The sequence below is a fragment of the Thermobia domestica genome, chromosome 5, assembly GCF_964235325.1.
Source record: "Thermobia domestica chromosome 5, izTheDome1.hap1.1, whole genome shotgun sequence".
Taxonomy (NCBI): Eukaryota; Metazoa; Arthropoda; class Insecta; order Zygentoma; family Lepismatidae; genus Thermobia; species Thermobia domestica.
The window spans coordinates 13,082,777-13,107,869 of NC_137458.1; the positions used below are offsets into that span (position 1 = coordinate 13,082,777).

The 25,093-nt window shown below is 37.0% G+C and overlaps 1 protein-coding gene across 1 annotated transcript in view; it reads right to left on the bottom strand.

Moving 5' to 3' along the window:
• Positions 1 to 25,093, bottom strand: part of LOC145685721 (uncharacterized) — a 1,054,280-nt gene that overhangs the window by 779,156 nt on the left and 250,031 nt on the right. Inside the window, exon 2 of the mRNA XM_081758209.1 lies at positions 7,611 to 7,677. The gene's annotated coding sequence lies outside the window, so the exon portion shown is untranslated. The remainder of the gene's footprint in view (positions 1 to 7,610; positions 7,678 to 25,093) is intronic.

A 25,093-nucleotide genomic window follows, 5' to 3' on the forward strand; every position in this document is an offset into this window, starting at 1 on the left:
TATTTATTATCGTTTTTTACATTATAACGATCAATGTAAAACAGGAAGTGGTTAATTTCTATCACTTCCGGTTTGAATAGAAGCTGAAGAGGTAATATGACTCATAAACTTAGAACGCTAAATCAATGGGAAATCATTTTTCGACATCTTTTATCGTTTTCTGTTCTATGTAAATTAATATTGAATCCGGAAGTTGTACTGGATGACTATTATTTCCGGTTTCAGCAAAGAGTTAAGGTTCGAGATAGAATGTGTCATTGAAAAGCTTCATTCATTGCAGGGGACCGCTTCTCGCTATCTATTACCGTTCTTGCTCTATAGTGAACGTTAAAACCGGAAATGGTTGATTTATGCCACTCCCGGTGGATGGATTACCTCCATCAACAAACTCGAGTCATAACTCTTGATCGTTTTTATCCTGGCAACATTGATGACGATCCATCAATTAGGCTAATTGTTAAAATTTTGTGTCTCCCGTACGGACACGCGGACACACAAAGTAAATATATACAAGAGTTTTTGATAATCTAAATCCCTTAACTAGCGCGCTGCCTTCTGTACACGTGGCCCCGTGTTCGATTCGAGGTGTGAGAGATTTTAAATATGAACGCACTACTGATATTCGGATTTTGGGCCCGTTTTATATAGCGCCGGTGCTAAAAACAAACAAACAAATAATTCAATATAGTTTGGACTATGCGTTAGACAAGAGTTGATCTCGTGTGCAACAACATCTATTATGTAATATCCCGTACAAGGCTCTGTTTACAAACAACCAACATGTGCTTATATTTACAAACAACACAATGTGCGTCCCACTTAAAACTACTACAATGGCAGGAACACCAGTGACGTCACTAGTCATGTGACGAAGCAGGACCATCAGCGCCACGGCTACACAGGACCAGTTTTAAACCAAGGGGACCGCCAATCTAGTATGTCTTTGACTTGGTGAAATGCACTCTCTCAGGTTGCCTGGAGCTTTGAAAGGAAAAGCCTTTAGCTTTCCTGGAGCTTTGAGAGGAACCTAACACAAAGTCTTTAGCTTGCTCGGAGCTCTAGGCCTCCTATCCTGCCCACTTAGTATGCTCAGAACTTTGTGGGATTCTTAACCTCAGCCACCCAGTTTGCCTTGAGCTTTGTGGCTTACTAACCCCTCTCTGCTTGCACGGAGCATTGACGATCCCAAATCAGCCCCACTTATGTTGCTCGAAAGTCTGTGGAGATCGTTCCTTAGGCTGTTTGGGCATTAGAACACATTTCTTTTACCTAGTTATTGTAAGATTTTTACATTATAGCGATTTTGTATCACACTGTTTATAAAAGGAAGTTTTTTTGTTTTTATAAAACTTGTAGTAGGAGAAAACTTTACCGGAGTATAATTTGCTCTACCTAAGTAGAATTTTACAATAACATGCCCAGTCCAGTGAATTTTCGTTCTGAACCTTTGCGTTCGATCGACCGCCACCAGTAGCCTACAATCCATCAAATGGAGTCGTTCTGACAACCGTGAGTCCAGTCCGCAAACCAAAACCATGGAATGAATCCGTCAATCACGCTGAGTCAATCCAATTCCTTTTAGAGACTCGGTTCCTATCGTTCCAGTGAGAGAATCGCTGTTCTTTTAGAAGAAATTGTTCCAGCGGAAGTGCACCAGTCTCATTGTGTGTGTGTGTGTGTGTGTGTGTGTGTGTGTGTGTGTGTGCGTGTGTGTGCGTGTGTGTGTGTGTGTGCGTGTGTATGTGTGTTAAAAAAAGGATAGAAAAGCCAAGCCGGCCGCATAGGAAACGGAAAAATAAAGTGAACGAAAAGGGATGAAAAAATGATTTTAAAAAATGCTTTGCTTTGAGACAAAAAGACACTTTCTCTTACCCAAACTGTAAGAGAAAAGAAAGAAAGAAATAAAGAGAGGAGAAATAAGAATAAGAAAGAAATGAATGAAGCAAGGAGACTTTAATCTGAAAATTACTTTGCAAAATGAAGGAGTGTAAGGAAAAGAATGAATATATATATATATATATATATATATATATATATATATATATATATATATATATATATATATATATATATATATATAACGGGTATTCGTAAGAATTTGGTCTCCGATGAGAGAGGATTATTTGAGGGGTGTGATAAAAAAAAACCTTACTTCTAAAAGGGGACAGGAGTGAGAACTATGCGTCTTGAGACGAATTAAAACAATGTGGGATTTAGGTGGGGGGTTGGTTACGAAGCAGGGGAGAGGAATGGGGGATTCATTTCAGCAAATCCCTTCTTTCTTGGGAATTCTTGAGACTATTTTTTCTTCTTTTTTAAAGGGAAGAACAAGTACGGTAAAAGAAAATTCACACTTGCATTAGCAGAAATGAACGAAGAAAAGGGAAATTTTACTTACGTTTTTACCCTCTCTCGTGTGAAGAAGATCTTTTTTTTCGTATTCATTATTTTAATTAGGGTTTTCTATTTTATCTAAATGTACTGTGTTATCTTTTGTAGGGTGTTTTAGTAATTGGCTATATCTTGTAAAAGTTTTAAGTACTAATGTAGCGTATTTGTTATTTTAGAAAAAACAGATCGAAATCTGCTTGCTTGGTGTTACAGATTACGGAAAGGAAACGAGGTTGTTATACCCAACCATATGGTATACGTTCTTTTGAGTGATAAGTAGGCAGCTCATTGCCACCAAAAGCCATTATTTTTTTGTTTCATAGAGCGAAGTTCATTACTTGTATATTCCTGTATTATTGTAGGATAGATAATTGCCTCGATGAGCACCAGGCTGGGTGGAAGGGCGATTGTCTCTGATGTGTTGGGTCTCTAGGTCGATCCCCGACTAAGTGAATTTGTTGTGGTCACCATCGTGTGCGTGGTTGTTCTTGAGGTATTCATGTTTCCTCCTACTTTCCCATTCCGCCAATTCTTTCATCATCATTCACTTGCTTTAATTATCCTCTGCCTTAGCCTAAAGGGTATAATCGTAGGACGTTAAACTAAAAAATTAATTCATTTTCATTCAACAATTACCTCAGCACTGAAAATTCTCTGTTGTGGTGTAATTCACCAAGTAAAAACGTGTGGACTTTGTGGTGGACAAACACCGTGCCCGTGGGTTTTCTCGGGGTTCTCCCGTTTCCTCCCACTTTCTTCATTCCACCATTTCACCCATTTCTCATAATCACCGTCTCCTTTAGCCTAACCGGCATAACCGCGGGACGTAAAACTCAAAGATTTCATTATTTCACCAAGTAAAAAAAATGCATATTTATTAAAACACATAATATGATCACCAGCCATACAGAAAGATAAAATAGGGGGTGCGGTGGTTCAGTGGTAGAGCGTTCACCTCCGGTGCTTGGGGTCCCTGGTTCGATCCCAGTTCGCGCTGTGTGGACCTTGTGGTGGACAAACACCGTGCTCGTGGGTTTTCTCGGGGTTCTCCCGTTTCCTCCTACTTTCTTCATTCCACCATTTTCACTCATTTCTCATAATCACCGTCTCCTTTAGCCTACCAGGCATAACCGTGGGACGTAAAACTCAGATTTCAAAGATTTCAAAGAAAGATAAAATAATATATTTTGTATTCTATGTTTAATATGTTCGCACACGATTAGAAGTCTGAGGGGCACTGTGGCTCAGTGGTAGAGCGCTTACCTATGGTGAGTGGGGTCCCTGGTTCGATCCCCTGCCGAGTAAGTTTGTGGTGGGCAACATCGTGCCCGTGGGTTTTCTCGTGGTACTCCCACTTTCTCATTCCACAAATTATTCCATCTTAATTCAAAATGAAAATGAAATGAAATTTTTGAGTTTTACGTCCCACCTTTATGCCGGTTAGGCTAAAGGAGACGGTGATGATGAGAGGTGAGTGAAATGAAGAAAGTGAGTGGAAACGGGAGAACCCCGAGAAAACACACGAGCACGGTGTTTGTCCACCACAAAGTCCACACGGCGCGAGCTGGGATCGAACCAGGACCGCAAGCACCGGAGGTGAACGCTCTACCACTGAGCCACCGCCCCCTCCCCATCTTAATTCAGTTCCTTATCATCCGTCTCCCTTAACCTGAAAGACATAACCGTGGGACGTTAAACTCAAAGATTTCATTTCATTTCAAAAGTCTAAGTATAGAGGTTCGCCTTGACAAATTATTATTTTTTTACGTAACTATGACACGGAAGTGTGTAGAAATCTAACCAGAGATAGACTAAAAATAGGAAAAGCACTACTAAAATGAAAAAGGCCATCCTTTCATGGACACTATTGAACATTATAGTGTGGAGATTGGGGGACCAAAGTGCAACATTTTGATTTGTAACCACATAAAATGAAGTGAGTCTGTTGTCCACTTAACCAAAGTATTAAACGACATTTTAAAATTATTTGCATACCTATTGGCAATCCAGTGATACTGGAAACTCTCACATTGAGATAGAGATACTTCTTTGGAATTGTTAAATTATAACAGTGTTACCTTGTGGTTCAGCAGATGGCTCTACCAAATAGAAAATTTATAGGTAAAATACGGTGTGAAACATTTTTCGTGAAGGAATGAGACTGTGAATATAAGTAATTACTGTCACTGCTCAGCATATTAAAATGAATTTTGAGTCATAGTGGAAGTATTATATGTGTAAGTGTGCTCTTCCACTATCCTAGTTTATAAGTATACTCCCCGTCGCTAACACTTCTAATGCCTACGAACGCAGCTCGTCGCTTCCGCTCGGACCCCCCCCCTCCCGCTGCGCTCTTGCTCTGACTCGTTTAGATAGTGATGGTGCTTTCTAGGACCACCTAGCATAAGTTGGTTTGTGTTTTATGCACTGTAGTTTTTATGGCATACGTCAACACAGTATTTATACTAAGCCCTCTTGAAGTCAATCTGAAAGTAGTAATGGACCTCCTTATTTAGTGCATGCTCTGCTAAAAGAAATAGAAGGTTGTAGTCTAACCTGGAAATGTAAGGAATGTGTCAAAATCTAGTAGAAATATCTTCTCGAGTAATGCCTTATTTTGTAACATATTATACATTTCAATTATTCTTTTACTTAGTATCAAGTAGCTAAAGTAATTTATAATTTTGTTACTGCTCTGGTGTTAAATTCAACACTGTAGTTCGTTTGCGGTTAAATTTAATATAATTTGTACTTTCTGTTCCTATACTTTGGTAATGTAATATTAATTTATAAATTAAAAAACTACGGTATATTACCAGTTTTATTAAACTGTTCTGTATGTTAATTAATTAATCCTTTTAAAATACATAAATAAATATTGTCATATTTAGAACGAATAGATCTAAATTACTCACTTACATTAGCTAACTAACTATCATCCAATATTTACTTATTTATATTGATTTAAATATTCGCATAATTTGCAACGATTAGTAGGGCAACGAGGATAACACGTCCGTACCTTATGATAACAAATATTGTGTCCAGACATGTTTAACCTTCGTAACACCAAGGCTATCAAGTTACGTTAAGAACCAAGGAGGAGTGCAGGTGTACCCCGTATGAAAATAGTTGAATACTTATGTAACAATATGCTTATGCTTTATAATTACGCTTGAAATTAACAAATAAATGCATTTAACATATTTTAGCCTATTTTTTATTGTATTTAGGCGCTTGCATTGTACAAATTTACGCACAACGGGAAAAGTGCATAAACAATTGAAGCTCGGGTGCATGTGCACCCCCCTGTGTTAAAGATCTAATAAGTGAGGAAGACATAAATGATAGAAGTGTATTTTTAATCCCTGCGAAATGCATGATAAGTATTAAGGAAATACCAAGTTTAAAAGAAGCAAAAATAGTTTCATTTATTGAAATAATTATCGTGATAACTTTTGGTGATTATTAAAGTAATTTTAATCGAACTGGGACCACAAAATTTAATTGTATAAGTATGGTAAATTTTGTAACATTTTAGACTATCTATGACGAAATTTGTTCTTAGAAAATACTGTGTGATACGAAGGGAATTGAACATCGGACCAGGACAAATAAATAAGGTATCTATTAATCTACTCAAGAGATAAAGTGCTAACCTTATACTAAAAATAAATTTGTAATAATTTTACTTTCGTGTATCCCATTAATATAGTGTGTCGCCCCACTTATTCAACATTTACAGTGAATGTTGAATGAAGGAAGTATTAATGGAAATTGGAGATTTCAAGATTGGAGAGATCATCAACACGATCAGGTATACAGATGGTATGGTTATTATAACTACAATCGAAGAACTGCAGGAGATGATTGACACTGGAAAACTATATGAAGTGGAAATCATCATCAAAAAATCGAAAGTCATGAGAATATCACGTGGAAATGCGCCCTTACGGGTCAGAGTAGAACAAATAGAACTTGAAGGGGTCGATCATTTCAAATAATGGGAAGTATTTTGACAAGAGACGCTTACTGCACCAAAGAGATGAGGTCAAGAATTGCCCTAGCCAAGAAGCATTCAACAAAAAAAGGTCACTCTTAACTGGCAGCCTTAATATTGGACTGTAAGGAAGAAATTAGTCAAATGTTATATACAGGGTGTCCCAGGAGGAAAAGGCAATATTTTGGGTAATGGTAATATGGGTGACTAAGCAAAAAAGTTCATATGAACATAGGTCCTAATCTCAACGGTTTGAGAACTACAGGTTGTGAATCATTTCTAATTTCGTTGCGTATTGTTCACCGTGTAACTATTTTGCAGAGATAAGACATAGCGAAATTGAAAGGTTATGGAGTGATCTTTCCAACGGTATGCAGCATGTGGCAATGTTATCTTTGGAAGGGAAGCTATTGAGTGAAATTTGAGAAAGATAAGGTTATTTAAAGACATCGGATGGCAACGCTGATTTAAAAATATCACTAATTAACTTCTCTTCCAAAGAGACCACTGACACATATTGCATATTGTTGGAAAGACCATTCCCTCACCTTTCAAATCAGCTATGTACCACCTCTGTAGAATAACTACAGGGTGGGAAATACGCAATATAAAGTAAAAAATGGTTCACAACCTGTAGTTTTCAAACCGTTGAAATTAGGACCTATGTTCATATGAACTTTTTAGCTTAGAATCATCCATACTACCATTTTCCGAAGTATTGCCCCTTCCTCCTTTGACATCCTGAACTTTGGACTGTATGGTTCAGAGACTTGGACATTATGGAAGTTAGAGAAGAAATATTTAGAGAGCTTCGAAATGTGGTTTTACAGGAAGATGGAGAAGATAAAATGTTTGGAGAGAGCAATTAACAAAGATTTTTAAAACAGATAGAAGAGAAGAGGACGCTTTTAGCCAGCATCTTTCGTAGAAAAGTCAATTGGGATGGTACATTTAAAGGTACACTCTGATTTCCTTCTTTACAATTCTATTATTATTATTATTATTATTATTATTATTATTATTATTATTATTATTATTATTATTATTATTATTATTATTATTATTATTATTATTATTGATTGTTAACAATTTCAGTGTATATGGGCCCCGCAGATTTCGAAATTTGTTAAAAACAAATAACAAAGAAAAGATGATAATATTTGACAGAACGTACTGAGCAACTAAATTTAGATCGGATTGTTACATTTACAGTACTTACCTTTCCTTCCCCCACCACTAGTAGCAGAATGAAAATGAGCCACTGCTGATTGGGTATTTTCCAACACCTGAAATTAACAGAAGAAATAATTACATATTGAAACAATAAGTTCAAAATTAAAATTTTGAATTTATGTATTCAGAAAAATTAAGAGAGTCAATCCGGGACTTTTTTAAAAAAATTAAAATCGAATCCTAGTGTGGAGGTAGTCCATACAGTAGGAATTGGCAACTGTGTGCTTTTACCAGTAGGGTGCGTTAATTTCGTGCGTCTGTCCGGAGACCGTTGTTCAAGATGGCAGTCAACAGTTGAGGAATGTGTACATGGGACAATGTGTGGTAATGAAATTTTAAGTGAAAGCAATTTTAAGTGACATAAAACTAGCTAGAATCTACAAAAGATTTCAGTCACAAGGTGGTGATGAGCCAATCAGCCACAGTAAGACATTTGAATTGAGAAAAGCGCTTGAAAGATGGCCGTAGTGTGTCATTGATAATTCTGATCGTGGTTGATCACAACCAACAGCATTCCTGCTAACATTTAGCGCATTGTACAGCTTAGTATTGTCAATCGTCGCTTAACCTGTCATGAAATTGCGAAGTATAACAATTCGTTAGAAACAAACATAATAATTCATGACCATTTGCCCGAAAGAGTGAGTGAACGCCGGTGCAGTGTAGGAAAAGAAAACTTGAACTGCCTATGAAACTATGTGTGTTTATTAAGCTTGTACTGTGATCGCCACTACTAACATGTGATAGGAATGGCGACCAAAGTAGCAATTTGAGTTCTTTCCACCGCGTTCCCGAACTGAAAGAATGTTCCTCTTTTTATTTTACACACCTATTGTAGAAGGATTAGAGTATATATTTACAAATTTGTTTCAATATATTTTGCAAATGAAACTACGTAATAACTCATTTTTCTTAGGTGATCGCCATTGCCCACCTCTTTCCTATGACATTTGTCAAGAGGGGAAAAAACAGGAGCCAGGAAGAGAGAACATTTTTTTTTCCTGCATAACACTTGCGACCCGAAGAATATTTCATATGTAACTTTGAAGAGTTTCAGTATGATTTATTATTTTGGTAGTTACTGGTGCACCCCCTCAGACAATCCCGGATCCCGGTCCAGATTGTACCGGCTTTCTCAGTGGTACTGTCGTTTCCTCCCACTTTCTCATTCCACCAACTCTTCCATCACCATTCATTTGTTTTAGTCACCGTCTCCCTTAGCCTAATGGCATAATCGTAGGACATTAAGCTTAAAGATTTCATTTTATTTTCATTTTTCCCACATTTTCTTTTTGATTAGATTTATCCCTATATTAATTTTATCTGTTCAGGGAGTTAGGTAAAAATACTTGCAGCATTAACGACTGTTATACTGAAAATGTAATCCTTAGGCTTAGAAATTGGATGGAAATATTTAATGTAAAGGAATGAAGAAAATCAAAGGAGGAAGATGGCCCCTCGTGGATACATTTACCCTCCAAGATAAGTTGTAATAGAACACTACACTTTTCAGGATACAAATATTATTTTCAAATTTTTTTCTCCTCCTCCATTCCACGCCCCCTCTAATCAAGAAATTAAAGCTAGTATAGTCACTGGTTTATTCCATCTACGCTAAAGAAGACAGATGACTAATAAAGGTGAATTATTTTGAATTATTTTATAAAGGAGTTTGTGCTATGAGAATTCGGGAGGAGAAGGGATAACCTCATACCAAAATCCAGTCAAGATGTTGATTCATCATAAGCTCATACAACATGCGATCATGCCAATGACCTTCGCACCACTAGTGAACGCTCAAACTCTGAGCCATCGAAAGTTTTTACACGGAATTATCATTAATAACTTAAGTGTAAGTCAACACTTCAGTTAATCAAAGTATATTGGGCCTGAAGTTATATTTTATGCAGAAGCATAGGCCTATAAAGTTTTACAGTATTTATATCGAATACATATGGAGAAAGGAAATATGTTTTAACATTCATAAAATGTAACAGTAAATAAACTCTGCTAGGAATAGTACAGAGAACCACTTGATTACATACTCTATGTATGAGATACTCGAAGCAGAATTTTGCATTAATAAAAGCTATTTATCCTTGTTTTATAGGCAACCAAAATTTCTTTGCTGTTGTACAGGTTGCATAGAAGCTAGGGAATGTTAGGAATTTTAAACGGATAAGATAGCCACCGTTACCCATGAAATGTTTTAACGGATTGACTGCAATAATGAATTCAGCCGAGTTAATTCCAATAAAAAAAGCTACTTATCCTTGTATTACAGGCAACCAGTTTGTTTTGCTACTGTGCAGGTTGCATAGAAGTTAGGGAATGTTATGGATTTTAAACGGGATATGAGTAGAACGTTAAAGTCATCGCTACGCGAACTGAAAAACAGAATTAAAACAGTAACAGAATTGAAAACTTCGCTTTCATTCAAAAGTTATCGTGTGAAGTAACCGGCATACACACATACTAACGCTGTAATAGTATATGTCCAACTGCAGCATCCTAATAAAGAGAAAATTCTCGCAAAAATTGACTTTTGCTGCTTTTCTAGACTTACACGTAGAATAGGAGTTCATTGCGATCATAACTTGTATTCTAGCTTTTTAAACGGAAAACCAAGAATGTGACTTTTGTCTCTCTCTGTTTAACGTAATATTGCTTTCTTGCCTGCAAATTTGCTTTATGTAACCTGTATAAGAAAAACGACTGTAGAACTTTCGGAAACTGGTAAGATATTTAGGCTACCAAATCAGTATCAATGATACGTTGCATAACTCATTTTCGGAAATAAACAAAGTAGCTCCATTTAAGTAAGTATTAACGCGACGTGTACACCACGCGAAAGAGTTTAGTTACAAAACTGGCAGTTGTGTTGCATACTACCAAGGGGTTATTCATCTATAAAAATGAAATGAAATAAAATCTTTCAGTTTAACATCAATCAATTATGCCCTTTAGACTAAGAGAGACGATGATTATAGCAAGTGAATGATGATGGAAGATATAGTGGAATGCTAATGTGGGAAGAAACGGAAGTGTCAGAGAAAAACCCACGGACACTAACTTCCGGAATAAAGTCTGGAATCCCACGCTGCAGAGGCAAGCGCTCTACCATTGAAGCCACCGTGCCCCTATTTATCTATAATAACCCTTTAGAAGCCACATTTTCGTATCAACGCGATACATCACCTCCCTGAACGAATTTTATTCCTAACTTTTGATCCTGCACATCTCGACCAAAATTGATGGAGACCCATATTAAGGAGATCTTGATGGAACAAACACATATACAGAAAGAGGGAAAAGGTTAAACCAAGTTCCTTAGAAACTGATCTAGGTAGAGTTTCGTACGAGACGAGATGAATCAGAATATATATATATATATATATATATATATATATATATATATATATATATATATATATATATATATATATATATATATATATATATATATATATATATATATATATATAATGATACTCGAGCCGAGACAGCCGTAACTCTTCTTTCGTCCCCATCACTAATCAAGATAATCAGTTCAGAATTGAATCTAAGACTCACAAGTACAGAATGTTGTGATTAAGTACTTTAATTACAAAATTAGAATTACAAATTAGATTTCTGGGCTTTCGGCATCTATGGTCATGTTAGCCCGTCGCTAGGATTAGGATTAGGAATTAGATTTCTGGGCTTTCAGCATCTATGGCTGTGTTAGCCCGTCACTAGGATTAGGAATAGGAATTAGATTTCTGGACGTTTGGCATCTATGGTCATGTTAGCCAGTCACTAGAATTAGGATTGGAAACTAGATTTCTGGGCTTTCGTCATCTATGGCCATATCCCGTCACTAGGATTAGGATTAGAAATTAGATTTCTAGGCTTTCAGCATCTATGGCCATGTTAGCAAATCACTAGGATTAGGAATAGGAATTAGATTTCTGGACGTTTGGCATCTATGGTCATGTTAGTCCGTCATGTATGAGGGATGACGTCCCCCGACGATCAAACTACCAGGCTAAAGGGGAGGAAAAAATGATTGAGTAAAGAAAGGAATCTCCTTGGTATCTATCTGTTAGGAACTATCCCGGCATTTGCCTGATATTAATGAGGAAAACCCAGGAAAACCTCTCTCTGAATGGCTGGCCTGAGCTCTTACACTTTTTCGACCGAGAGTTTCAACCGGAAATCAAACCCGGACCGCTCTCACCAAAGGCGAGAGGGTTAGCGGTTATCTTGGAATGCTTTAATTACAGAGTCTATCACTGGAAAGGAAAACAATGGAAAATTCAACAAACAATATCATTAAAAGCATAAGAAGTAAAACTTTCCGTAATTTTTTTTTTTTTTTGAGAAATCCAGCTTTTCTTTGCTTAAAAGAAAAACTCTTCGTTTAGCATTTCTGCTTGTCTATCTTATATTAATACCATTTGAAATGCCCGTTCTTCGCACGGTAGAATAAATATATGGAAAATAAAAAAATAATGTTCATTTTAGACGTGTTATTTTTCATCTCTTCTCACTCTCATGGCGATATAGACTGGACTTGGACTAAACGTCATTGGAGATATCAGTATTCATATCAGCAACCATAAAAACTATGGATTAGGGCACTATTATTATCGATCGTTTTCGATTGTATTTACATGTTACCCGTTCACCCTTTGTGCACCTTTGTCAAAAGTATGATTAAAATGAAAGTTAGTCCAAGATTGATTCATGTACCAAAAATTATGAAACTCGATGCGGCATTCTCGGAGTTTCATGTTAAATATCGTTACATACATTTTCAGTTACAGCATATTAATCTTCCGCATTCTTTATTTACGTATTCTAGAATGTAATTTAACTTAGGTGAAATAGCAAGATAATTGCCAGTTATTCATTGTAACTTAATGAAAAACCTAACAATAGACATAGCTATTCCCGCTTTTACATTTTTCAACAGACATTTCAAATCTTTTCTTTCTTTTTTTTTTTTTCATCCGCTTCGAAACAATACCCAAGGACCAGGCAATATCTCGAATCTTAAAAATTCTCTTTGCCCTTCTCCCTCTAACAATGGGCAATTTCCTTTTTTCTCTCTCTTTGTTTACCATACTTTTTGGACTGAATCAGACTAGCGCTTGAAACTCAAGTAAAAGGAAAAGAGGGATAGTTTTTTTTAAAAAAAAAAATCAGAGAGCATCAAACGTGGTTTATCTTTTTCCTTCCTTTCCTGTTTGTTTGCTTGTGTTGGTTGACTTTCCGATCACGTGCTAATCCCATTAACTTCTTCCGACAGAGGGAATTGCAAAAGTCTGTCCAGACCCGAAAGAAGTGCTGTGGTTCGGAAGGAACTGGCGGACATTATCAGCTGAAATGAGCATTCGTTAATTCTAACCATTTTCTCTGGTTAGAAATTAAAGCTAATGGGGATCTGCCACTAATCCAGTGAGTAGAAGCACATTCTCGGCCAGAGAGCTAGGCTATCCTTTTCCTATAGCGTGGCTATTAGTTCTGTCAGAAATGCAAGGGATAATGTTTACTTAATTCTGGAAAGATTTGAGGTTCAAAGTAATAGCTGTCATCTCTGCTGAGAAGGGTCCTTGGGTTGATTCCAAGATGTGTGAGCTAGTGTGTTTACTATTGGAAGTTATCTCAAAAGTCTTCTATTTCCTTCCACTATCGTGATACTACAACCAAACTCCATTTCTTTCCTGATGGTAATACAGCGAGGGTCACGAACTTGACTCTCCCTCACCAATACACTTTTTTTACTCTTAGGTTATATATATATATATATATATATATATATATATATATATATATATATATATATATATATATATATATATATATATATGAGGGTTGGAACTTAAATAGTGGCAACACTGCTGTGGAGACACTATGCAATGCAAGGGCACGCCTCTTGAAGCCCTTGATGACACTGTCATGCTATACGACCTCTGGCAAATTCAATCTTGATCCAACTCCGTTGTTCCTATTTCGAAACATAGTGACACCTTTACGTTAGACCGCTCGCTCATAAGTGACTGTGCTTCTCTCGCCTGTGCGCCTGCCGATGACGTGCGACGGGCGAATCTATTTGCTCGGAGGTTACGTAGGTATGTGAATAATGTACGCTATCAGCGCCACTAGCACATTTCATTGCATAGTGTCTCCACAGCAGTGATGCCACTATTTAAGTTCATATATATATATATATATATATATATATATATATATGTTCCATATAGTGCCACACATATATATGTTCCAAGGATCTTGACACCGTTTACATTTATGGTGAGATATTCTCTGAAAAATTGTATCTACTTTCAAACGTTTAAAATAGTTCTAATTTCCAATAACACCTCTCCCCTATCTTCCCGTTCATGGTACTCTGAAACAATGTTTCTTTCATATTTAAAAGGGCTGATTAATAAAGAATGATCGTAAATGAATAAAACATAGTTACCTGTACTAATCCTCCAAATGTTGATGATCTTTTTCAAAATAGTCCCCAATACATGCAATGCAGTTGTCCCAACGTTTTTACTAGTCACCAAAGACATGCTGGAAGACATTTTGGGTAGGGATGGTACCGAGACCGAGACTAGTCTCGGTCTTGTCTCGGTCTCGTCTCGAATTATCGAGACGAGACCGAGACCGAGACGGACTTTTATATACCGAGACGAGACCGAGACCGAGACGGACTTTTATATACCGAGACGAGACCGAGACCGAGACGGACTTTGAAATACCGAGACGAGACCGAGACCGAGACAGACCTCTATAAATCGAGACGAGACCGAGACGAGACTTAGGTCAGTCTCGAAAGTCTCGGTCTCGTCTCGAATATTAATATTAATAAATGCTAAAATTGCCTTCACTCAAAATTTCTTTCGTTGCTGTGTTAGATAATATAAGAACGGTTGACTGATGTACAGTGGCGTATTTAGAGGGTAGTTATCGGGCTCAAACCCCTTCCGAAATAAATTTGTGATCATTTTTTGCATTGCACGTACAACGCAAATGTTTCTTACTCGTTCCTCAAGCCTCTCCCAAAACAAAATCCACTGCTGATGCAAATAGAATTCTCTCTCTCTCTCTCTCTTCTCTCTCTCTCTCTCTCTCTCTCTCTCTCTCTCTCTCTATATATATATATATATATATATATATATATATATATATATATATATATATATATATATATATATATATATATATATATGGTCGTGGTGCCACCCATGTCCGCCCTGTATGGGTTCCCGGAGCCCAACTTTAATTTTAAATGGAAGCAAGGGGTGAGTGGTACCTCGTTCGATAGATCTTTAAAAACTAAAAAGCGTTGTGGCAAAAGATCTTTCATATCGGGCACTGTATTCAAAATTATCACCAAGACATGGTACTTGCATCAGATAAAACGTCCAGTATCACTAATATGAAAACACCAGAACAAATATTCGAGGGTATTTAACAGGAAATCACAGAGGGTATTTATCATTCTATAGCTCGGGAATGTTGCAACAGTAGAAAAGATGATAAGAGTGAAAGTGCCATAATGGAAAGGAAGAATTCTAACTCCTAGAAAATTATCACTCCAACCTCACTCCGTAAGTGAGTGAAGTGGGAAGGATCGGTGAAATTGCAAATGAGAACCTTAGTTTATGCAAATTGTATCTACGAAACAAAGTTATTTGAAATGTGTTTTTATAAGGGATAAATGTCTCTGTAATGGGATAAGGTCAATGAAGAGCTAAGAATAGAAGTCAATGGAGAGCTTTTGTGAACGCGGCATTGAATCTCCGGGTTCCATAGGCCATAGAGTTAGTTAGTTAATGGGATAAAGTATGTAAAATTCTTGTTAAATGGTATCTTCCATTTTGATTGCAGGCAATGGTTTGATGCAAAAATGAATCAACTGAAATGCAAAACAAATTTGTCGAACAATGCAATTTTAGAACAATGTTTACAAACGTTGGTTTTGTTCAACAGTCGTCTGCATGATATTGGTTCTCTTCTTTTTCTTCTATGTCTTCTTGCATGTGATAGAATATGAGTTTCACTGAGATGTCCACAGTTACATTCCGAATAACTTTCAACGGTAATTTCAGTTGTGATCCTTTGTAACGAAACGGTACATACTGATGCAGATATGTCCCAAAAATCTTGCACGCATTGCGTTAAATTATCAGGGGCGGGCAAAATGTTGTTAAACTTGAATTTCACCTTATTTTTATTCACCTTATTTCAGTTTATTTTTATTCATTATAGTACCAGTCATTTGTACACACAAGTGTTTCAGACAAATCATATATATTGCAAATAAAGTGAGGTTCTCATTTGAGATTTTACCATTCATTCCCGCTTCACCTACTTACGGACAGAGATCGGAAAAAGAATTTTCTATCATTTCCTCTTTTGCATCATGTCAATTACACTTTAATAATCTTTTTCTCCGTTGCATTATACTCCAGCCGTGAAATGATAAATACCCTCTGTGCTTTCCTACACGAGTTTTATTCTGTTCATTTATCTCCAACTATTTTCATATTAGGGGTCTAGTGGTACTGGACGATTTATCTGATACAGGCACCATGTCTTGGCGGCCATCTTGAATACGGTGACCGATATGAAAAATCTTTTGCCACAACGCTTTTTACTTTTTATAGATCTATGGAACGAGGTATTACTCGCCCCGTGTTTTCATTTAAAATTTTAAAGTTTGGCCCTGGGACCCCATGAAGAGCGGCCCCGGGAGGCGCCGCGATAACACCATTCGATGTGCCCCATTGCATTTCCTATTTGAGTTTTTGTTCGGTTCATTTATGTTCAACCATTTTCGAGATATCTCCGTGGAAAGATTAAAATGGGCCATCCTATATATATATATATATATATATATATATATATATATATATATATATATATATATATATATATATATATATATATATATAGGATGGCCCATTTTACACAGCCGCGGACCCAGTATATGATCAAGGGAGGGGCTAAACCATGGTTTGCCGCTTTATCCAGTGTAAAGAAAGTAGGATTGAAGCCCATTTTATCCAGTGTATACCTGAGCGTTAAGGGGGGCTATAGTCCCTATAGCCCTCCCCTAGGATCTGCGATATATATATATATTTAAAAAATGCTGAAATTTTGTACCAAGTTGGGAAATTCTTCTAAATACTCTGCAATACCACTAGATAAACAAGCAATGTTGCTAAAGCAAAATAAAGTTGTATTTTCTCAAATTGGGCTACATAAAGTATCACATATTTCTAATTTAGTTATTTAACAAAACCACAATAGCCCATACATTATTTAGTGTAACAAACGACAACATAGTATCACTAACATCAACATTTTGGAGATCTCTAACAACTCAAATGGCATAGCCGGTGCAATGCGCATCAACTGCATCTTAGCGTCAAATACTATGATCATGGAATAATATATTTCGAATGAATGAAGGAACAAAGTTACAAGAAACGGAAAATTTAAATGTTTCTAAAGACTTTACTTCGAAAACGCGCTGACACATCACGTCTCATTATGTAGATGCTTCCAAAAGACTTAAATGCTTATAACGCCATTTACAACAATTGTTATTTCAAATCATTTCAGAGATCCAAACGTATTGGTAGTGATTGTATACTGCTTAAAATGACGTATTTGTATTAAATTTTTATAATGATTATTGCTTCTATAACATTACAACAATAGTTTTTGGTGGTTTTAATTACAAGTCGCAGTTACATTATTTTAAGCAGTGTTGCCCACTTAAATATATTGCTAAATATTATTCTAAATATGTGCAAATAACGTAGATAAACTGCAAAATATTTTAGAATTACTCGTAATTTGTTTTATGGTGCAAGAATGCTTTCAAGAGACGACGTTTTTCATAGTCATAGCTACTTATAATGTTAATGTTTAGGTCTTCGTTCCAGCAATACATAAATGCAACTTGTAACTGAATTTAAATGTAACTGATAAATTTTCAGTAACACTAGTTGTTCCCTCTAAGCCTTAGGCCTGGTGTACACTTTATATTAAGACCGTGCTTAATTAAAAGTTCTAATTACACCCTAATTACATTTCACTTGTTTTAGTTTGACCACCGACTACCTCAAACTCGATCCATACTATATAGCTATATGCAATTATTCAAGGACTTACAGTTAGTAATACACAGTGTTCATTCTTGTTTTGTTTTGTTTTAGTTTAACGTCCCACAGTTATGCTAGGGCGGGTAAAGGAGACATGGAGTTAATGATTATAGTGGAATCCGAACCACTTCGGTCGTTCAACTTTACCCCTACCGGAAATCGAACTCGGGACTACGCGAACCGAAATCAAGCGTGCTAGCCGCTAGACCAAATGGGGGTCCTCACACTGTGTTGATTTAAATCATTCAATCAGTGTTGCCAGATTCGAAGATTAAAAAGTAGCGTGTCTGTGCTCCGAAAGTAGCGAATTCGAACTATTTGTAGCCCAAATATATAGAAATGAATACTGATGGTGCCATTGAAATAATTTATTATGAGCTGGAAGATGTGCTGCACGTATTGCAAGAAGAAATTATGATCGACGGACGGAAACAATTCTAGAGTGGATACTACGAGACAAAAACAGTCTAGGAAACCTCTGCATACAAGAAGGTGTGACGAAATCAAGCACCACTGAGAAGTAACCTGGAAAAGAATTGCCCAAGTTAGATAGTTGTTGGAGAAGATTTGAAAAGACCTTCATCCAGCAATGGATTGATAATGGTTGATTATGATGATGGTGATGATTTTATTATATCTGGACCTCGGAGGTAAACTAAACCAAGTCATAATTTCGTAATTTTAGAGAAGCGAAAAACCGGTTTCTCAACTAAGACTTATAGTACTGTTTTTGAAACTTACTAAGTAGTTACAAAGTAGTAAGATGCTTTCAGACTTACGTTATTACACCACTAGAAAGAACATAGTCTATTAAAAAAGTATTGTTAACTCAATTTCGAACAAAAAGGGACTCAGCATAGTCTACCTCTACATATATATATATCTTTTACTAGGTAAGGTAGGGTAAAAAAGGATCCAAAATTTAATGAAAGTCGTAGAGCGAAAAAAATATATTTGACTATTCAATCCATCGATGTTGCAGCAAAACTACGAAAATTAATACAAAAGAAAACTAGAAAGCTAAGAATCACTTGTTTTGGCGAATGAGAAAAAATAGATACAGATAACTCGAATTACCTATATACTTATGTAATATGTATGTTCAAGTTTCGCAAGTAATTTTCAATCAATATAAAATTTCAACGTAATGAACGCACGATTAGTTTTCTCGAATAAAGATTACATGCACCGTTGAGAGCTCAGGAATAAGATTAATGTATGCTACGGCACTGGATATGTGCTTACGTAATGCATTTCGACCTTATGAACTTGTATAAGAAACAGAATGCACTTAAAATGAGACGCGAACTATGCGAAACATCGGACTTTGAATCTAACTTGTTTTGTGATCCAACTCGAGACCTCACATAGCAAAGATGATTGTAGTAGCTCCCACCATAAGGTTCAGGACGTTCGTGTTATAAAGTGTCAATAAAACACGGAGATGTGAAACGGTAATAAACCATTTCATCAATTTGAAACAAAATACGTATATTCTAGTAATAATTTACCCTATTTGTTAAGATAATGAACGTTATATTCTGTTTTTAAAATGACAGTCAATGCAGAATGAATTAAATAATAAATGAGAAATTGTAAAATTTTAATTTCGGTACGATTTAATAGACCTACATTCGTGCTGCTATGTGTTGCGTTATCCGTTAGGAAGTATTGAACAATTCTAATTCAAAAAAAGGAAATAAACTACTGTATAGTACTGGAGTTAATTTAATAGTTTAATTGTGTAGGCAGTACTGAGACTATAGGAGACAAAGTTTATTGCTGAAAGTGAAATATGGGTTACTATTAGGGTTTAGGGTGATATACCCATTGATCATTGAACCTGGAATACACACATGGAAAGCATTAGCACTAGCAAATTAGCTATGAAGAGGTACACTATATCATAATTCTAAGTCAAAGTGAAAGGAAAAAATAGCGGAAACGACAGACTATACGAGAATAATACTTTCACTATTTTAATTTCACACTATTTATTTCGAGACTTTCGAGACTTTCGAGACGAGACCGAGACTTGGTACTCGAGACCGAGACCGAGATCGAGACAAGCATCTGTTGACCGAGACGAGACCGAGACCGAGACGGTGATTTTTTACTCGAGACGAGACCGAGACCGAGACCGTTATTTATTAACCGAGACGAGACCGAGACTGTACAAAGTCTCGTCTCGTCTCGTCTCGATACCATCCCTAATTTTTGGTCAGATCCTTCAAAATCGCCTCGACAGCTATCACCACTACACCTGAAGATGCGACCCGTCATTCCCGGAAATGTTTCTTCAAAGTTAAGAAAAAAAGAAATCACAAGAGCCTAAGTCAGGGCTATATGGAGGATGGGGTACACACGGAACGTTGATTTTTGCATGATAGTCAACAGAATTGTTTGTACTTTTCTTCGTGTGTCACTTCCATGAACTTGTCGTGAACTTAAGAACCATTAAGCACACTAAATCCCAAATATTTAAGTACATCTCAACTCTCTAGTCGTATTTAGTTTTCCCCTTAAGAAACTTTTACTTCAATATACAAGTTTTATATATATCAATAAAAGATAATTTCTTCACCTTTATGAAACATAACTTCTATTGCAGTAAATATGATTTAATATAGTGTAATAAGACTCTTTCAAAATACTATGCATGGGACCAAATGTGTTAAATACCCATCCCTTAACACCCTTGATTCTCAGTGAGGAAACAGAAACTTCGAATTGATTCGTTTCCAAGGTGAATGGAAATGCTATTGAGCTCCTTCGTGACTAAGCGGTTATGATACGCACCTTTGGCATGGGACACCCGGGGTCGAATACCGGGGGTAACTCATGTGGTTCGAATTCCACATTAATCAGTAGGACCATGTCGCATATAGTCTCGCTGCTGAAAAGGACACTAAACTCAAAATCTCCATCGTAATCGAATGCCGTCTTAGGTAGACAAATTGTTAGCTGACCTACAACCTTCAACAATGTTGGTCCTCTGTTGCTGCGGCAATTGGGAGAATTCTTCTCTGACATACTAGATTATTATTATTTTTTTTTTTTACATGTAAAACTTTGTCCCATATAGGTACAGGTAGAGCGTTAATAAAAGAAGTGTCCGGAATCGATTCCCACTACCGACTTACACAAGCAATCTCTTTAATTTTACAAGGTAAGTTACAGGTAGTCTTTGATTATGAGGTCGCAGACAGGATCTCTACAGAGCACCGAAGCAGGCTAAGTAGAGTGGAGTTAGGGACCCTACGCTACGAAGCAAGCAGAGGGAAGGTTAAATGACCAACAGAGTCCCGAAGCAGGCTAAGCGGCTGAGGTTAGGATTCCTAGTCAGAGCCCCGAAGCAAGCTAAGCCAGGAGATAGGATAGGCTTAGTCCCGAAGCAGACTAGAGGCCCTGGGATCAGGTTACTCCTAATGTTCCGAAGCAAACAATAGGAGAGTCAACAGAAAACTGGTACAGAATTGCCGTAGTCCAGCCAATTTATAGGGTTCCTTGGGCAGCGGTGGCGCTGCTGCTCCTTCGAAGGGGCTAGAAGCCGTCGTCTGCAGGTGATTGTAGATCCATCTGGTGTGGAATCTTCTTGCCAAACCACGTGGTAGTGTTTGTAAACACTTGCGTGTAGAATTGTTTGTTTACTGCATCACGTGGGACATTACAACATATATGTATATACCTATGAACAAGTAACTGTGTTACGTGTACACCACGTTAATAAAGTTTCACTTTTATGGCGGGATACTTTCCCAATTAATATTGAAACCAGAAGTTTATATCACTTCAGGTTTTAGTAAGGAGATTAAAGTAGATATAAAAACGCTTAATTGATTACAGAAAACCTCTTCTCGCAATCTATCTCCGTTTTTAATCTATAGGTATCAACATTAAGACCTGAAGTGCCACTTCCGGTTTGAAAAGAGAGTTAGAAGAGAAGATGGTACTTACTCTTCGAACGCTAAATCGATTATAAAAGCACTTGTCGCTGTCTCTTATCGGTTTTGCTCTATATAGACCAATATTGAAACCGGAAGTTGTAGCGAATTTCTATCATTTCCGGTTTTAGTAGAGAGTTAAGGATGAAGATGATATGTACTGTTTAGGACGCTTAATCGATTTCAGTAAACCATTTCTAGCTAACTATTACCGTTTCTGTTCTATAGTGATCAACGTCAAAACCAGAAATTGTTGATTTCTACACTTCCGGTTTGAAAACCACCTCTATCAACGATCTCGATCTTTAACTTCCAATTGATCCACTATAATCATCTGTTAATTAAAATCCAATTGATCTGTTAATTAAAAAAAAAAAAACTTGCTTCCAACTTCAATGATAAGGAACTTGTTAGTGACAAAGACAAGGTTGGTTTTCATATCAAAACTGTGATAACTAACTAAATGGAACATGTATTCGTTACTGTTCGAGAATTGAGTTCTTGTAATTGACAACAATGAAGCAATTCATGGTGGGATTTGTTTCACCATTTGCTTTAACAATCTCCATGTGACCTTAAAGTAATGCGACCTAAACATAATTTATAAATGCAGTGTTCAAATAGAAGGTCAGCTTAGTAAATTTAAGTACCATGATCATGAAGTCCATTTCAACAAGAAATATTTTAAATAATATAGTTATAAGAGATTTTGCCGCCCCTCTAAACTTGACATCCAGTGCAAATGCACGTGTTACATATATGGTAGAGCCGGCCCTGGACTGGCTTGGCAGTTGTTAGTGTATAGATAAATATACAAAAGAAATCTCTTCTTAAAAATTAGTTATTATATCATGCTGCATGTTTTTTTTTTGGGGGGGCACATTCATGAGAACTTTTTATCTGGTATTGAGCTAGAATACGTAACCTCAAAATCTTGACAAATATTGATCTATTGCCATGAATATAAGCAATAAAGTTTGATATTACTAATGTCAGCTGAATATATTTTAATCACGCTCGACCCTAGCCATAGAAGCTAAATATACGGTTCTGATTAGTTGGAATTATCCGTTTCTCGCCACAATCACGCTCGACCCTAGCCATAGAAGCTAAATATACGGTTCTGATTAGTTGGAATTATCCGTTTCTCGCCACAATCACGCTCGACCCTAGCCATAGAAGCTAAATATACGGTTCTGATTAGTTGGAATTATCCGTTTCTCGCCACAATCACGGACCCTAGCCATAGAAGCTAAATATACGGTTCTGATTAGTTGGAATTATCCGTTTCTCGCCACAATCACGCTCGACCCTAGCTATAGAAGCTAAATATACGGTTCTGATTAGTTGGAATTATCCGTTTCTCGCCACAATCACGCTCGACCCTAGCCATAGAAGCTAAATATACGGTTCTGATTAGTTGGAATTATCCGTTTCTCGCCACAATCACGCTCGACCCTAGCCATAGAAGCTAAATATACGGTTCTGATTAGTTGGAATTATCCGTTTCTCGCCACAATCACGCTCGACCCTAGCCATAGAAGCTAAATATACGGTTCTGATTAGTTGGAATTATCCGTTTCTCGCCACAATCACGGACCCTAGCCATAGAAGCTAAATATACGGTTCTGATTAGTTGGAATTATCCGTTTCTCGCCACAATCACGCTCGACCCTAGCCATAGAAGCTAAATATACGGTTCTGATTAGTTGGAATTATCCGTTTCTCGCCACAATCACGGACCCTAGCCATAGAAGCTAAATATACGGTTCTGATTAGTTGGAATTATCCGTTTCTCGCCACAATCACGCTCGACCCTAGACATAGAAGCTAAATATACGGTTCTTATTAGTTGGAATTATCCGTTTCTCGCCACGTAGCCTATATATAGCACAAATCAAATGGCAGTTACTGTCAGCCCTCGTAGCCGAGCATGCTAGCGAATGAACTACTGATAAAAGCTCTTTCGGCGTGGGTTCAAATCCGGCTCAAGGAATTTTTTTTTTTTATTTTCATAACAATTTTTTCATTAAAATAAAATGAAAATAATACTCGTTTACCCTTGTGCGTAATATATAATGCATAAATTGTGCTTTCCTCCACCATTTACCTAGAGACTTCTGATAGCCCTTATAAACTAAGATGCTATAAACCAACAGAAGAGTAAGAAGTGAGGCCCTCGCGAAGCAAGGGTTGTAGGGGGTAGTGGGGTTAAAGGGGGTGTCGGAGGCACCAGGAGAGGGAAAGGTAGGCATACGCTTCCTTGCCTTCCTTGATTTTATTGATAAAAGAAAGTGATTTCATTATGTTAAGAAACATAGCTGAGCGAGCGTCAGCGAGCAAAGGAGGTTAGAAGCCCCGCAGGGCTCGTTTTGATCCACCTTTACCCCTATGATAATACCACGTGACATTACGTGGCTTGTGTATAGCCCGCTCCCCCCAGCTCTTTGTCACCGGAACTGGAAGAGTCACTACTACTGCTACTACTACTACTACTGTTACTACTACTACTACTACAACTTATATCGAGAACAGAACCTAACCAACCCCTGCGGGGCTTCAAACCCGTTCCTACTACTACTACTACTACTACTACTATTGCTACTACTACTAGTACTACTACTAATACTAATAACTAATACTACCACTACTACAGCTACTACTAATACTACTACTACCGCTACCGCTACTACCACTACTTATACTAAAGCTTCCTGACCACAAGATTTACATCTTAAATGAACCACTGATTGGAAAAAGGGAATAAGTACAATTTTTTGCGATTTTAACCTGAGATAGCAGATGTGTTCCTTTAAGGTAGTTACATCGTTGAATAGAAAATAGGAATGTTTGGGCAACTCTATATGACCAATGTGGAAGACAAAATCTCTCATTGATTAGAAAAAGGGAATAACTACGTTTATTATTTCCTTCTTCCAGTCACTACAGGACACCACCCCAACTGTGAGACTGTCTGTAAGATACTTCGCCTTTTTTTCGCATCGCACAATCTATAGAGAACTTTTTGCCCCAATCAGTTACAGATTTACATGTTTTCAGTGATAAAGTTGCGGTCAAAACTGCAATCATTCAATGACATGAATGCTTTTCACTTTGACGGTGTCATAACGGTTCAGGATTATACAGCACTATTTGCCTGTCAGAGGTCACAGTTTTTACCATGTGACCGAAATTTTGCTGTAATCAAAACAGAACTCAAAGACACAGTCGCATTTTTTTCCAGCAAAATATAATCACATGATTGCGAATGCAAGAAATACTGATACTCCATTTCAGGTTTACGAAGTTGCCAATGAAGAAATCTTATATTTTAAACATTGGTGGTAACCGTT